A 14431-nucleotide genomic window follows, 5' to 3' on the forward strand; every position below is an offset into this window, starting at 1 on the left:
GATGCACACCACTTTGCGTTGAAAGGGTGTTCTATAAGTGTTGTTGTGCATAATTGCACTGAATACTCATAGAACAAGACACATGTCTAGATTTATCAGAAATCATAAATCTCGATATGTGTGTGAATGCTGCACTATTCTAAAATTGGTGTAGGAAAGCACAACAAGGAGAATTGTTTTCATTTCTCCACATTTTTATATCTTCAATGCATGCTGAAATGTTCAGCATACATTGAAGGAGAAAAATGCATTTTCTCATTGTTTTTGTGCAGGAAGGTGTGTCTTCCTGCAGAAAAACAAACAGCACATGACACATATCCTTGCACTATGGTGCAAGGGTACCTGTGTCACCACATGGCTGCAGTTAAAGCAGCCGCGCAGAGAGAAGCATAGATTTGCAACATGTTTATGTACATATGTTGCATCCCTTTGCTTCGGAAGTACTACAGCACACTGCAGTTAAAGAGGTTACTGTGTGATGCTGCAGCACTTCCTCATAGTTCTGCACTTATACATTCACCATACGCTACAAATGCATTCATTCAGTCAATTACGTACTACACATACATTCATCTAAACTTTCACACACTAACAAAGAAATTTAGCTCTTTTTTTAAACCAGGAAAGTTAGTTCTTAGAAGAATTATTTTTCTTCTTTCTTCTTTTATATTTTTTTGTGGTTTTTCTAACAATTTTGTGATTTTTTTGGTTTTTCTGGAAAAAATAAAAATAAAAAATAAAACAGGAGGAACCAAACAATGAACTTCAGGGAACAAAAAAAAAAACAAAAAAAACCTAGCAATTGTGACTTTCTTGCCGGCGGCAGATCAGATCGATCGACTGCTCACCGTAGCACAAAGTCGCATTGCACTTAGTGCAGAGCACTTTTAAAAATTGAAATTGAGGACGGATGTCCACATTTTGGGCTGATGGATGCACTCTTGAAGTGCTCGGCTGCGATGAGGTGGAAGGCTCAGGAGCAGGAGTGTCTCTCATCCGTCGGAATTCTTCTCGTGCAAGATTGTTAGGATGAAGGGTCCTCAGGTGCTTCATCATACTAGCCGTCCCGCAAGAGTATTTTTTGTTAGGATCTCCTCGAGACAGCACTCTTTTGCAAATCTTGCACATGACCAAGGTGGCATTGGTGTTCGTTTGCCCCTCTGGAAAAGTAAAAAATTTCCACACCACAGATGAAAAACGTGGTGTGCGTGGTGTCTCCTCCAAAAATTCATCCTCAGATGTATGAGGAGATGCAGGTGATGCCTGCTGCCCTGAAGCCATTTTTGGTTGAAAAAAGTTAGAGCTAAGTGTAAACTTAGTCTAAAAAAATCTTTTTCTCTGCAAAGAGATGCTCCTCCAAAGAAGGTGAAAGAAGAATGATTGAATTGGGTGGGGTCTTTCAATAGTTAGAACAGGAAGTGTAATGAACCAATCAAATCTCTTTTTTTGCAGGTCACATGGGATCTGCGCACCCTGCGCTTACGCATCACGTACCCAGCGCGCATCCGCGAAATTGAATTAAAAAAAATATAGGATTAGATGTAAAAATATATTACTTTTAAGACTAGTTTAGAGTTTGTCTTCAATTAATATTCACATAAAATACATATATATGTTTTTTTAAATGTTAAATATTTCGCGGAATCCGCGCACCTACCGTGTCATAGACGCAGATGACGCATCGCGGAAGAGCGTAAACGTCGCATTACGTACATCGAACGTGTCGCGTATAGGCTGGGAGTCGCATACCGGTCGCATTGCGATCGCGCACTAAACACGTACCCAACGCATACCATGCACGGATGCTATCGCGTAGGGATTGAGAACGGTGCGCATAGGGTGCGCGGATCCAAAAACATGGAAAAAATATATGAAATAAAGTTTTGAACATATAGTTAAAAAATATTTTTTAAAATATAAAAAAACATGTTTGAAAAACCCAATAAAATCAAATCATATTTTTTAATTTTTAAAAGAATTAATTGAAAAAATAAGTTTAAAAAATGGTGATAAAAAAGAATTTCAAAAAACCATAATTAATGAAATTGACACACTGAATTTGAAAAATATAGAAATCCAGTGAAAATCATTAAACATGATATCTTTAGAGATAAGTTATAGATAGGAATTAGCATTTAAAAAAAGCTTTGAAATTCACTGAAAAAAACATAGGTTTCATGCACGTTATAGTTAGGAATTGGCATTTAAAAAACCTGTGAAATTCACTGAAAAAACCAAAGGTTTCAGGGGCGTTATAGTTAGGAATTGGCATTTAAAAAACCTTAGAAATTCACTGAAAAAAACATAGGTTTCAGGGGCGTTATAGTTAGCTGGACATTTCCCTCATACAAAACCCTAGAAATTCCCCTGTTATAGTTAGTTCAGCTAACTATAACTCGCGCCCCCGCAATGCACTGCTGATGACGTCACATATTACATCACTCATGACATGGTCAGTGACATCACTGATGAGATCACTGATGACATCTCAAATGACATCACTGATGACATCACTGATGACGTCATCGATGTGATAAATTAGTGCATCTTCTCACACCCTAATATAACCTTTGATACACCGGCTCAAAATTTCAGATGGCCATTTTTAAAACCATAGATACTCCAATACCAATAACTACATACACACTCATTGACTCTTAGGTATACATACATCTCCGCTCACTCACTTGTACAGTCACTCATACTTACAGTCACTCCGTACAGGACTATTATATGCATTTATACACCTATATAGACACTCACACACCACCAATCATCCATTGAGGTACTGACACACCTAGTCAGTCATGCAAATAATTATTCACAGTCCAATTTACTCACCTATATAGTTAAACACACTCAAGTTCACTTACTCATAAAAATACTAACAAATTCTGACGCTCTTATACAATTACTGATACAAGCACACACTACAGCCACTCCCGCAATCACACACTTTCACATATAGATAGTTATATACTCTTACACACATATACACTGCGTAGTAAAGCACACCAGCTGTATCTTATTTAGAAGCAGCATTTTCCTTCTAGAATCGCTGTGAACCTTTGACCTACTGGTTCCACTGGATTGCTAGGTACACTGAGCTAAGACTGTATAACGGGGGAAGGGTGTTAAAGAGACAGAATTTTTTTTTAAGTTGAGGAGTTATGACACAATGTAAGTAATGGCAAGTTTTCATTTCCAACCTCAGGACTATATAATAAACTGTTGTGCAGTATTTACATTTCAGAAAAATGAAGCTAGATATGGGTGGGAACTCCTGTTTTTTTCACAATTTCTCTCCGATCATCGCAAAAACGTGCCAACAGGAACCTCATTTTGAAAGAGAGGGAAAGGGTTAACAGATGCAAACCATTCACAAGGGGAGATGCAGTAGTCCATTCTTCTGCTTAGTTTTTACAAATCTTAACAGTGTCAAAACTATGCAGAAAGAGCTAAAACAACAATATAATCTACAAAATGAATTCAGTGGTATGTAGCTAAATTTGTAAGTATTTTAAAAATGTACATTAGAAATGAAGATGTATATGGGAGTTTCATTAAAAGGAGTATCACAGTGATGAGAAAAAATACATCAGATGAAGTGTATGTGTTAGAGGGCATGAATTTAAGAGGTTAGTGGTGAATGTTTTGCGAATAAGAGAAAAATGAATTAGTGGCTGTTTATTGCATTGTGTATTTTATTGAAAAATAACAGTATAGTCTTGTGGAAAGCTGCAATGAGGAACTAAGAATATTTCAAATGTCTAAACATCATGTGCAGAATAGATACATCTGTCATTTGCATTGTGGGAGTTGTAGCACTTTTACTAATATTATTAAACAAGAATAGTGTAGTGATAAATAAAAGATGAGTGAAATTGAATGTCGGTCGCACTCCTTGTTAGGTCTCGATAGTCAGCTTACTGTCTCATAATATTCTTAGGGTGCTGTGGGATCCTCTTCCCTGATCAAAGGGATGTAACGTATACTATAAACAATGTGCCTTCCCACTGGAAGGTATATCCCAATTAGCACTCCTCTGATAGCTTCAAACTTTAAAGACACGTAGTCAAGTGTAACTGTTCAATTACGACTGTTTTATTGACACAGTAGTAAATTCAAATTGTTTCCTCAGTGAAATCGTTATATTATTAATTCACTCCACTTGTAAATTTCAATGTTGGTAACATCGTATTTGGGTCGCAGGATTAAATCACAGGGTTAAATCCCAATGCATTTCGGGGCCTGCCCTTCCTCAGGGGGACGCCCTGGTATAACTATACCTTGTTCAAGGTATAGTTATACCAGGGCGTATCCCCTGAGGAAGGGCAGGCCCCGAAATGCATTGGGATTTAACCCTGTGATTTAATCCTGCGACCCAAATACGATGTTACCAACATTGAAATTTACAAGTGGAGTGAATTAATAATATAACGATTTCACTGAGGAAACAATTTGAATTTACTACTGTGTCAATAAAACAGTCGTAATTGAACAGTTACACTTGACTACGTGTCTTTAAAGTTTGAAGCTATCAGAGGAGTGCTAATTGGGATATACCTTCCAGTGGGAAGGCACATTGTTTAAAATAAAAGATGAGAACATGTTGTCCGCCTGTATATGAATTAGAAAGAAGTAATACTTGTTAGGTATGTATTATGAAGTGTTTGTCAATGTGGTTTTTAACTTATATGACCAATTTGCATATGCTTAGATGGTGAGATATAGATTTTTTGCACATAGATATATATACAGTGGGACTTTTGAGTTTACTTAAAGATGCAGGGCCCGATTCACAGAACTAACTTAAGACAGAATCCTAAACTTACTACCATTTTGGTATTCACAGAAGGCACTTACTCATTTTGGTATTCACAGAAGGCACTTACTCATTTCGGTATTCACAGAAGTTAGGAGTCCTAACTTTAGGACTCCTAAATGCCTTCTGTGAATACCGAAAGTCTTAAAATTAGGATTTTTCTCAGTTTAGTAGTAGTATAGTTAGGACTCCTAACTTTAGGACTCCTAAATGCCTTCTGTGAATACCGAAAGTCTTAAAATTAGGATTTTTCTCAATTTAGTAGTCCTAAGTCTAAACTTAGGACTACTAAATTGAGAAAAATCCTAATTTTAATACTTTCGGTATTCACAGAAGGCATTTAGGAGTCCTAAAGTTAGGAGTCCTAACTATACTACTACTAAACTGAGAAAAATCCTAATTTTAAGGCTTTCGGTATTCACAGAAGGCATTTAGGAGTCCTAAAGTTAGGAGTCCTAAACTTAGGACTACTAAATTGAGAAAAATCCTAATTTTAAGACTTTCGGTATTCACAGAAGGCATTTAGGAGTCCTAAAGTTAGGAGTCCTAACTATACTACTACTAAACGGAGAAAAATCCTAATTTTAAGACTTTCGGTATTCACAGAAGGCATTTAGGAGTCCTAAAGTTAGGACTCCTAACTTCTGTGAATACCGAAATGAGTAAGTGCCTTCTGTGAATACCAAAATGGTAGTAAGTTTAGGATTTTGTCTTAAGTTAGTTCTGTGAATCGGGCCCGCAGAGAGGTATATATTTTGGGAAAGATGGCTTGAAGGTGTACAGCTATTAAGAAATCACATATATGTTTACATGGTGATCTATGTTCAGTAAGGCTGATGAATATTTCATGCATATGGTGAGGGTAGTGTTTTTCAATGAACATGCTTTGTTTAAAATTGAGAAGGATTAATAGCGGAGAAAGCCTCGAGAATTCTTGTGCTAGCTACATTTCTAGTGTAACTGTTGTTTGAAAAATGCTGAAATTATGTTTTAGAAGCAGAAGAAGAATTTAAGAAATGATGTAGGCATGCCATTCACAAAAGGTTTTTTGTGCTTTCAACAATTTCAAAATGTTGTTTCTGTTTTACAAACTTACTGATGCATGTGCATGCTCAGTAACAAATCAATGTATGTTTCTAGAGGGTCATGTATGCAATTATATATCAAGTGTGATACCTAGATTTCACTCACACATAGCTCAGAAGAAAAGCATGTATATTTTTGGAGATGGGTAAGCCTCTCAGACCCCTATCTCCGGGTACTGAAACCTCACCAGAGCTTAATCATAAAATAATGCCGGGCAGTGCGTACCGACTTCGCAGCCCCAGGGGCCACCACCTCCCCAGGGCTTTAATGAAAAGTAATGTGGGGGGACTCGCAGACCCCCCCCCCCCCCCGCAGCCCTGGGGACCACCACCTCCACATGACATAAGTTTAATTGAAAGAGGGGAGACCACGTGACCCCCTAAAACACCTGGGTCCACCACCTCCACAGGCAAATTTTAAGGGGCTTGGCAGGGCCTGGCTACTGCTATTTCCTGGGGTGCCTACCCCTGGGACATAGCTGTTTGCTATGGCCTGGTGGGAGTTTTATTGCCGCTGCCAAGCCATTGCAAACTGTGCTCCGCTTTGAGCAAGCGAGAGCATTTTGCTCTTGCGTGCTCAAAGTGGATCAGAATTGCTTTGACAGAGAGGGAGCGCTTTTTGTAATTTGGTGTAAATCTGTTCAGTAGTTTGAGAATTATTAAAGGAAAAATATTTATGTATATCTAGAGATGTGGATCCACTGGGGAGGATCCGTGGATCGACACGTCAACAGCAATGCTGTGATTGGCTGACCGCAATTTGAGCGAAATGTTGCAGCTGCCATTTTGTGAATTGCGACATCATTCTTGGGGGGAAGTAAAGTAGAAATAGGATAAAAGTGATCAGGATAGAGGTATCCTAAACCCATGGAACTGATGGAGGGGTCAGTGATGGACCCATCATGGGGAAGAAATTGTCTAAAAATATATTTTTTGCAAGCGCGAGGATCTGCAGGTCCACTGTGGTGCTCAATGCCATCCCCATGTTAATCCGTGGTGGATCCAAACCCCAATTAAAAAAACACATACACCCATTCACAGACCCACACAGCCAGTCACACACCCACTCACACACCCATTCATATAATCACACACCCACACAGACACTCACACACCTACTCATAGATACATAAAACCACTGCCATACCCACTCTCAGACCCACAAAGCCACTCACACGCCTATTCACACACCCATTTACACACTCACACACCCACTTGCACACCCACACAACCACTCACATGTATTCGCACACCCATATAGCCACTTAAACACCCACTCATATACCCACAACACCACTACCATGCCAACTCACAAAACCACACAGTCACTCACGCACCCACTCACACACCCATGCACCCAGTTGCACACCCACACAATCACTCACACAGTCACTCACAAACCCACAAAGCCACTCACACAGCCACTCACACAACCTCTCACATATTTACAGACCCGCTTGCATACCCACACAACCACTCACACACCACACACATACCCATACAGATACTTACTCATTGACCCATAAAACCACTATCACACCCACTCACAGACCCATACAGTCACTCACACACCCACCCATTCACCCAATCACACACTCACACACCTACTTGTACACCCACACAGCCACTCACACACTCACTCACACAGCCATACCGCCACTCACACACCCACTACCAGACTCACACAACTACTACCACACCCATTCACAGACTCACACATCTACTCACACACCCACTCACACACCGATTTGTACCTCCACACAACCACTCACACACAAGTACATCCACTCACATACCTACTCACACACCCACTTGCACATCCACACAGCCACCCATACAGCCACTCACACACCCACTAAAAGACTCCCAAAACCACTACCACACCCACTCACAGATCCATATATCCACTCACACACCCACTCACATGCCCACTCACACACCAATACAGCCACTCAAAGACCCACAACACCACTACCATGCATACTCATAGACCCACACAGTCAGTCACACACCCACTCATACACAAAATCACACACTCACACACCCACTTGTATACCCACACAGCTACTCTCACACCTACTCACACACCCGTACACCCACTCACACACCCACTAACAGACTCAAAAAACTACTCACACACCCACTTATACACCCACACAGCTACTCTCACACCTACTCACACACCCATACACCCACTCACACACCCACTAACAGACTCAAAAAACTACCACCACACCCACTCACAGACCCACACATCCACTCACACACTGACTTGCACATCCACACAACCACTCACACACCAATACATCCACTCACATACCCACTCACAGACTCACACACCCACTTGCATACCAACACAGCCACTCACACACCCATATATCCACTAACACACCCACTAAAAGACTCAGAAAACCACTACCACACCCTCACACAGATCCATATATCCACTGAAACATCCACTCACACACCTTCTCACACACTAATACAGCTACTCAGACAGCTACTCACAGACCCACAACACCACTACCATGCATACTCATTGACCCACAAAGTCACTCACATACCCACTCAGAAACCCACTTGCACAGTCACACAGCCAGTCACACACCCACTTGCACACCTATGCAGCCACACAGACACCTGGTCATAGGCCCACAATACCACTACCACACCTATTCACAGACCACACAGCCACTCAGACACCCATTCACACACTCTTTCACCCACTTGCACACCAACACAACCACTCATGCACCCACTCATATACCCATGTTGCTACTCACAAACCCACTCACAGACCCACAAAATAACTTACACACCAACTCACAGATCCACACAGCCACTTACACACCCACTCATACACACATACTCATTCATTTTCTTACACACCCACATAACCACTCATACACCCAGCCATGCACCTATTCAGCCACTCACACCCCCACTCATAGACCCACAAAACCACTACCACACCCACTCACAGACACACACAGCAGCTCACACACTCATTCACACAGACACACACCCATGTGCACACCCACACAACCACTCAGACACCCACTTACACACCCATACAGCCACTCACACACCTACTCAGACCCACAAAATAACTCACAGACCCACTCACAGACCCACACAGCCACTTACACAGCCACTCACAAACCCACTCAAAAACCCATTCACACACTTGCACACCCACACAGCCACTTACACACCCACTCACACATCCATTCATACAATCACAAAAATGCAAAGGTTGCAGGGATGTTATCGTTAGGTAATAACAGTAAAAAAACTATAGAATTTCACTAAAAAAACAAAGGTTACAGGGACGTTATAGTTAGGAAATAGAATTAAAAAAACCTTTGAAATTCACTCAAAGAAACAGAGGTTACAGAGACGTTATAGTTAGGTTCAGATTTTACACACACAAAACCATAGAAATTGAGCAATTATAGATATCTCAAGTAAGTATAACTTGTGCCCTAAGGTAACTATAACTTGCTCCCACACCATGCACTACTACTTACCCCACATATTACATCACGCATGAAATCTTCTATGACATCATTGATAAAATCACTGCAACATTTGCAATTAAATTATTGATGAGAAAACTACATGGTGGGGTCACAGGTTGTAGGTGGCTTAAGGCATGAGTTATACTTTCTTGAGATAACTTTAACTGTAACTGCTGAATTCCCATGGTTTTGTGTATGTAAAATCTGAACCTCATTATAACGTGCCTGTAACCTTAGTTTTTTCTGTGAATTTCTAAGGTTTTTTTAATTCTATTTCCTAACAATAACATCCCTGTAACCTTGGGGTTTTTCAGTGAATATACATGTATGTTTATATTGAATATACATATATAGGATGAGCATTTTTTGTTTTGCCTATAACTTTTCTTCCATATAACAAAGCTTCACAAAACTTTCCAAAAAAAAGGTGCATCCATCTCAGCTCCTTTCTGGAACGTTTTGGGGGTGATCTGTCAAGCTGGGACAGAGAAAAAGGGAGGGTCCTAAAACACAATTTCCCCATGCAATTTCCATAGGAAATTGTGGCAGTGCCTGTGCCCCCACTATGCTCTGCTTACAACCTCACAGACTGCATCAGTTATATGTTCAAAGACAATATTGATGACATCACTGATAGCATCTCAAACGACATCACTGATTTTTTTTTTGGAAAACTTTTTATTGATTTTCGAGATTTCACGGTACAAAGACATTATAGTATACATTTGTAGCAGCCTTATTCTGTACATATCACACCCTACTTCGTGTGTGGTAGAATTCCATCGCTGTATAGTTACATTCTTCAGAATCCTAGGATAAGTGTTACAAGGCCTGCCGGGGTATCCGCCCCCGCTATAAATAATGTCTATGCAGTATTTAGTACTTGAAACTTTCCCCAACTCCCCCCCTCCCGTTCCACCCCCCCTCACTTGTGTACGCCTGTGCCATGTGCTTTTTACCTTTCAATGGTGTACTCAGCCCAATTTACGTGTCTAGTTTATACAACACATTTACTCCTGTGCTAACAATGCAAGACCCTCGTCGTCCTTCTCTGTGGGCCTTGATGCATTCTATGTTCTATGTAGGGTCTCAGGCTTCGCCTACAGATTTTATCGCTTCCAACATTATATCCCATTCCATTGCTATTGGTATTTTCCGCAGCCCCCTGAGTTCCTCTGTGTGCAATGCCGCGCTCTCTGCATCAAACGACATCACTGATGACAACACTGGGCATGGTGAGGTCACCATTTCTAGGAACTTAGTAGATTATTAGTGGTAAATTTCAGTGTTTTTTCATTTTAAAATGTTACATTTCAGCTGACATTTTCACCTAACTATAATGTCACTTTAAAATATTCCGTCTCTGAAAAAAACAAAGGTTAAAATGATGTTATAGCTCTGTGTTGAAATGAAGTAAAAACTAATGTTTAAAAAACAAAAAACACTAAAAGACACCACTTATAGCAGAGGTCTTCAAACTGTGGGACGCGACCCCCATGGGTGCCGTTTAGTCCTGGGAAGAAGATTGTGCATTCCCCAGCCTCCCCTGTGCCTTTAATCTAAAAAATGTGCTTTGGTTTTAGAAAAAAACAACTGTCCCGGGACGGTTTATTCCGATCATTAAAATGCATCAGCTGAAATTTTATTATTGAGTCTCCTGTGCTGTTACAAGCCTTGGTGCCAGGGTGCCTGCTTGCCTGAATGAAATGCAAATGTGCGCTATTAGCTAATCAGCAAGTGTAAATGGTGCTGGGAGCATGTTCTGGCTTTAATTGATAGAATCATTCCTAGCTTCTTTGTGATGACAAAGATTTGGGTTTTTGAGTGGTAGTGCATAGAGTTAACAACTAGGCTGTGAATTGTGTGCTTTTAATCGTAATTGTATTTACACAGCCCTTAGTAGCCCTGAGGAGGTGTTGAAGGGACAGTTATGTAAAAAACAATTGCATTACATACACTCTGGTATTACTAAAATCTACATTTTGGAAGCACAGTTTTATCTTAAAACTATTTGAACATTTTGTAGCAGTCTATCTAATACTGTGTGTAATGCAAGTTTAAAATAATGAATTGCATATTTTCAGTGCTTTCTGTCAAAGGCTAACCCTAACTTGTGCTCCTACCATGCACCACTTAAAATCTCACGTAGTACATCACTCATGTCTTGTATGTGACATCATTGATGACATCACTGATGACATCTCAAATTAGCATTCATGACATCACTGATGACATCATACAGTCATGTGACACCGTCCCATAGGGTTTGTGGAAATGAAGTAAATCAACTCTCTTCACCTGTGGACAATTTTCTGTTCACCTTAATGAAATTACCCTCTTAAAGACTTCACCTGAGCTGCAATTTTAAATCAAGAGGTTGACTGGTATACATTTGCTACTAGAAAGTAAACTTCGGTCAAGCCCTATGGACAACGCTCCATAGTTTAGTAAAATACACTACACACATTCCTGAGCTAGACGAAATGGCATACAAGCCATGCTTACAACACCAGTATGAGATAAACCACCTCCAAGAGGCACACCCCTCCATTCTACAATATTGAATAATTGGCAATATTGTAAAAAAGTGTATGAAGTCTGGAAATAAGCATGCACAGTTTATGGAATTTGACACTCAATTTTTAGATATAAGTATGTTTGTTTAAGTTACTTTTGATCAGGTCTCTTTTCAACATTTTGAAATTACACAGTAGATGTGTATGATGTTGTCCCAGGCTGCCTGTGCCATAGAACTGGAGCCACACCCTACTGAAAAGGCCCAATCAGACTGAAACCGGTCCTGGATTGTTTGTCTTTCTGATCAAACTGGACGTGATCTGGCAATCCAGGTTAGACTGTTCACACTGGAGCAGGACCAAAGTGGATTTGCATATGGTACCTGTCTGAGGTGGCATTTTAGCAAGGCAGGAAAAAACAATGTACTGGAATGTGTCTCTGAATAATTGCCAGTGGCTGAAATTAATTCAAGCATTCCACTCATTGCTTTTTTGCTTTCATTAGTACAAACATCTGGAACAGCACCAAATGTGCAATTATAATCATAGGTTCCCTGGTAAAGTCATTTACCCAGCTAAATCCGCATGCAGCCAGGTGTAATCACATACTACTCTACTGCCATCACAGCACTGTGTGTCTGATCAAAGCCATTGGAAACGCCTTCAACTAGTACAATTGCATGAAAACGTTTTGCGTCCATCGAGCATATTTGGAGAAACATTTGGGACATAATACTGACATGCATGTGGTTATTTATTTTTTAGACTGCCTTTGTTTGGGTATTGTGTTTGCATTTATGTATGCACTCACTGTATCTAGTTAGTTGATAACAAATACAAAAAACACTATATATTTGGATATGATTGGTTACAAAGCAGGATAAACCATGGGTTTCCCGCGAGCCTCATCAGCAACAGACAAGGGCGAGCCTACACCTCGGCAGTCACTGGACTGTGACACGGGGAGGTTCCCTCACACCCACAGCACGCTCCTTCACTTTTCCCCCAGGCATCCGGCGCGCGGCTGGGCGAGCGCGCGGGGGACACGCAGCGGCTTTCCCTCCCCTTCCCCCCAACCCCTCGCTCTAATTCCTCCCATTAAAACAAACAGCCGAGCCCACGAAACGCGCCAGAAGAGAACGAAGGCGAAAGAGCAGCAGCTTGGCATGACGGAGGGGGAGGAGGGCGGATAATCTGGCGACACATCAGGTTCATACATGCGAGGCTCTGTGAGGAACGTTTTTAAAATCCACGCCGCTGCACGGAGATGGTTCCTTTACCTCGATCTGGGATTGCGTCGTTTGCGGTGCCAAAGGGATATTGTTACTCCTAGCTGACTACACGGTGGACGGCACAGCACGGCGAGGTAGGGGACACAATAAACACTGCCATGGAACAAGTGTGTGTTTGTGTGCGCTGGACTGCTGAAGCGCCGTGCAGGCTGTAGGAACAGAACCTGTGTTTGTTTACCTATTGTGGACATTTCGCATTGTCCACGACAGATTTCTCTGATATGTTTTCTTCATGTTCTCGAATATAGGCGTGTATAATGACAAGTGGTCTGTCACCTTTGGGTTGTTGTCAGTAAAGGTGGCTTCTGCGGTGAGGAGGAAAGAGTTATTGCACGGGCAAAGCGTTTGCTATGGCACCATGGCGATGCCACCTCCCTGTGGTGCCCAAACACCGTTGCAAAGAGGGATGCAAGTGCTTGACAGGTTAGCGATGGAAACCAACAGGGAGGGATAACGGGCACTGAGCGAAATATCCGTTCAAGGGAGGGTGTAAATACCATGCATCGAACACAACAACCTGCTTGCTACCAGGGCACGATTTACTATATATGGAGGAACGTGGTCCCTGCGTGCCCGTCTCCATGATTTCACGATCACTTATGACCTAAAAGGGTGATGCTCAGGTCACGAGCGGCCACATGATGAGTTATTCCGCTGACAGGGCCCGGCGAAGAAAGGGCTCGTGAAATTAACGACCGGGCTGGTGTTTCTTTCAGATAAAAAATGCCCCGAAATTCCCACGGGTTGGCGCGGGTAGGGAGGCGGCTGGTGCCGGGGGAAATTACAGCTGTATTTTTTAATAAATGATGCTAGGCAGGGCAATAATTGAGAAAAAAGGCGGAAGGTGATGGGAGAGGTCTTTTTAGTCTGCTGCTATTTATATAGTGAAGGCAACTGCCGTTTCTCGAGTGGTTCTTTCTTATTTTGAAAAGGCTGCTGGCTAAAGACAAATATGAAGCATGTTCCGTGCACCAGGATGAGGTTGTCGGGGTTATAGCTGCACTCTCTGCCCTTTGTTGATTTAATGGGACATTGTGGCTAGGAAAAATGTGTCGAATGACATTCTAAAAGCGAGCATTTTGAATTGTAAATACTCGTCGTTGATTTACTGAGGGGTAATTAATTATACACCATGCTTTCTTTCATGCAGGCTTCGCACGAGCATATTTTATTGTAAGTTAGTCGGTGTGAA

At 41.3% G+C, this 14431-nt stretch overlaps 1 protein-coding gene across 4 annotated transcripts in view; it reads left to right on the forward strand.

Annotated features, from left to right (window-relative positions):
* Nucleotides 1-12943: 12943 nt before the first annotated feature.
* PLPPR1 (phospholipid phosphatase related 1) overlaps nucleotides 12944-14431 on the forward strand; it is a 630074-nt gene continuing 628586 nt past the window's right edge. For 3 of the 4 annotated variants that reach the window (XR_014978090.1, XR_014978091.1, XM_085641279.1), the window contains exon 1: nucleotides 12967-13313. The gene's annotated coding sequence lies outside the window, so the exon portion shown is untranslated. Of the gene's footprint in view, nucleotides 13314-14431 lie in introns of all 4 variants that reach the window. The other variant, XM_085641280.1, reaches the window with a different exon arrangement.

Source organism: Triturus cristatus, chromosome 2_2, assembly GCF_964204655.1.
Source record: "Triturus cristatus chromosome 2_2, aTriCri1.1, whole genome shotgun sequence".
Lineage (NCBI taxonomy): Eukaryota > Metazoa > Chordata > Amphibia > Caudata > Salamandridae > Triturus > Triturus cristatus.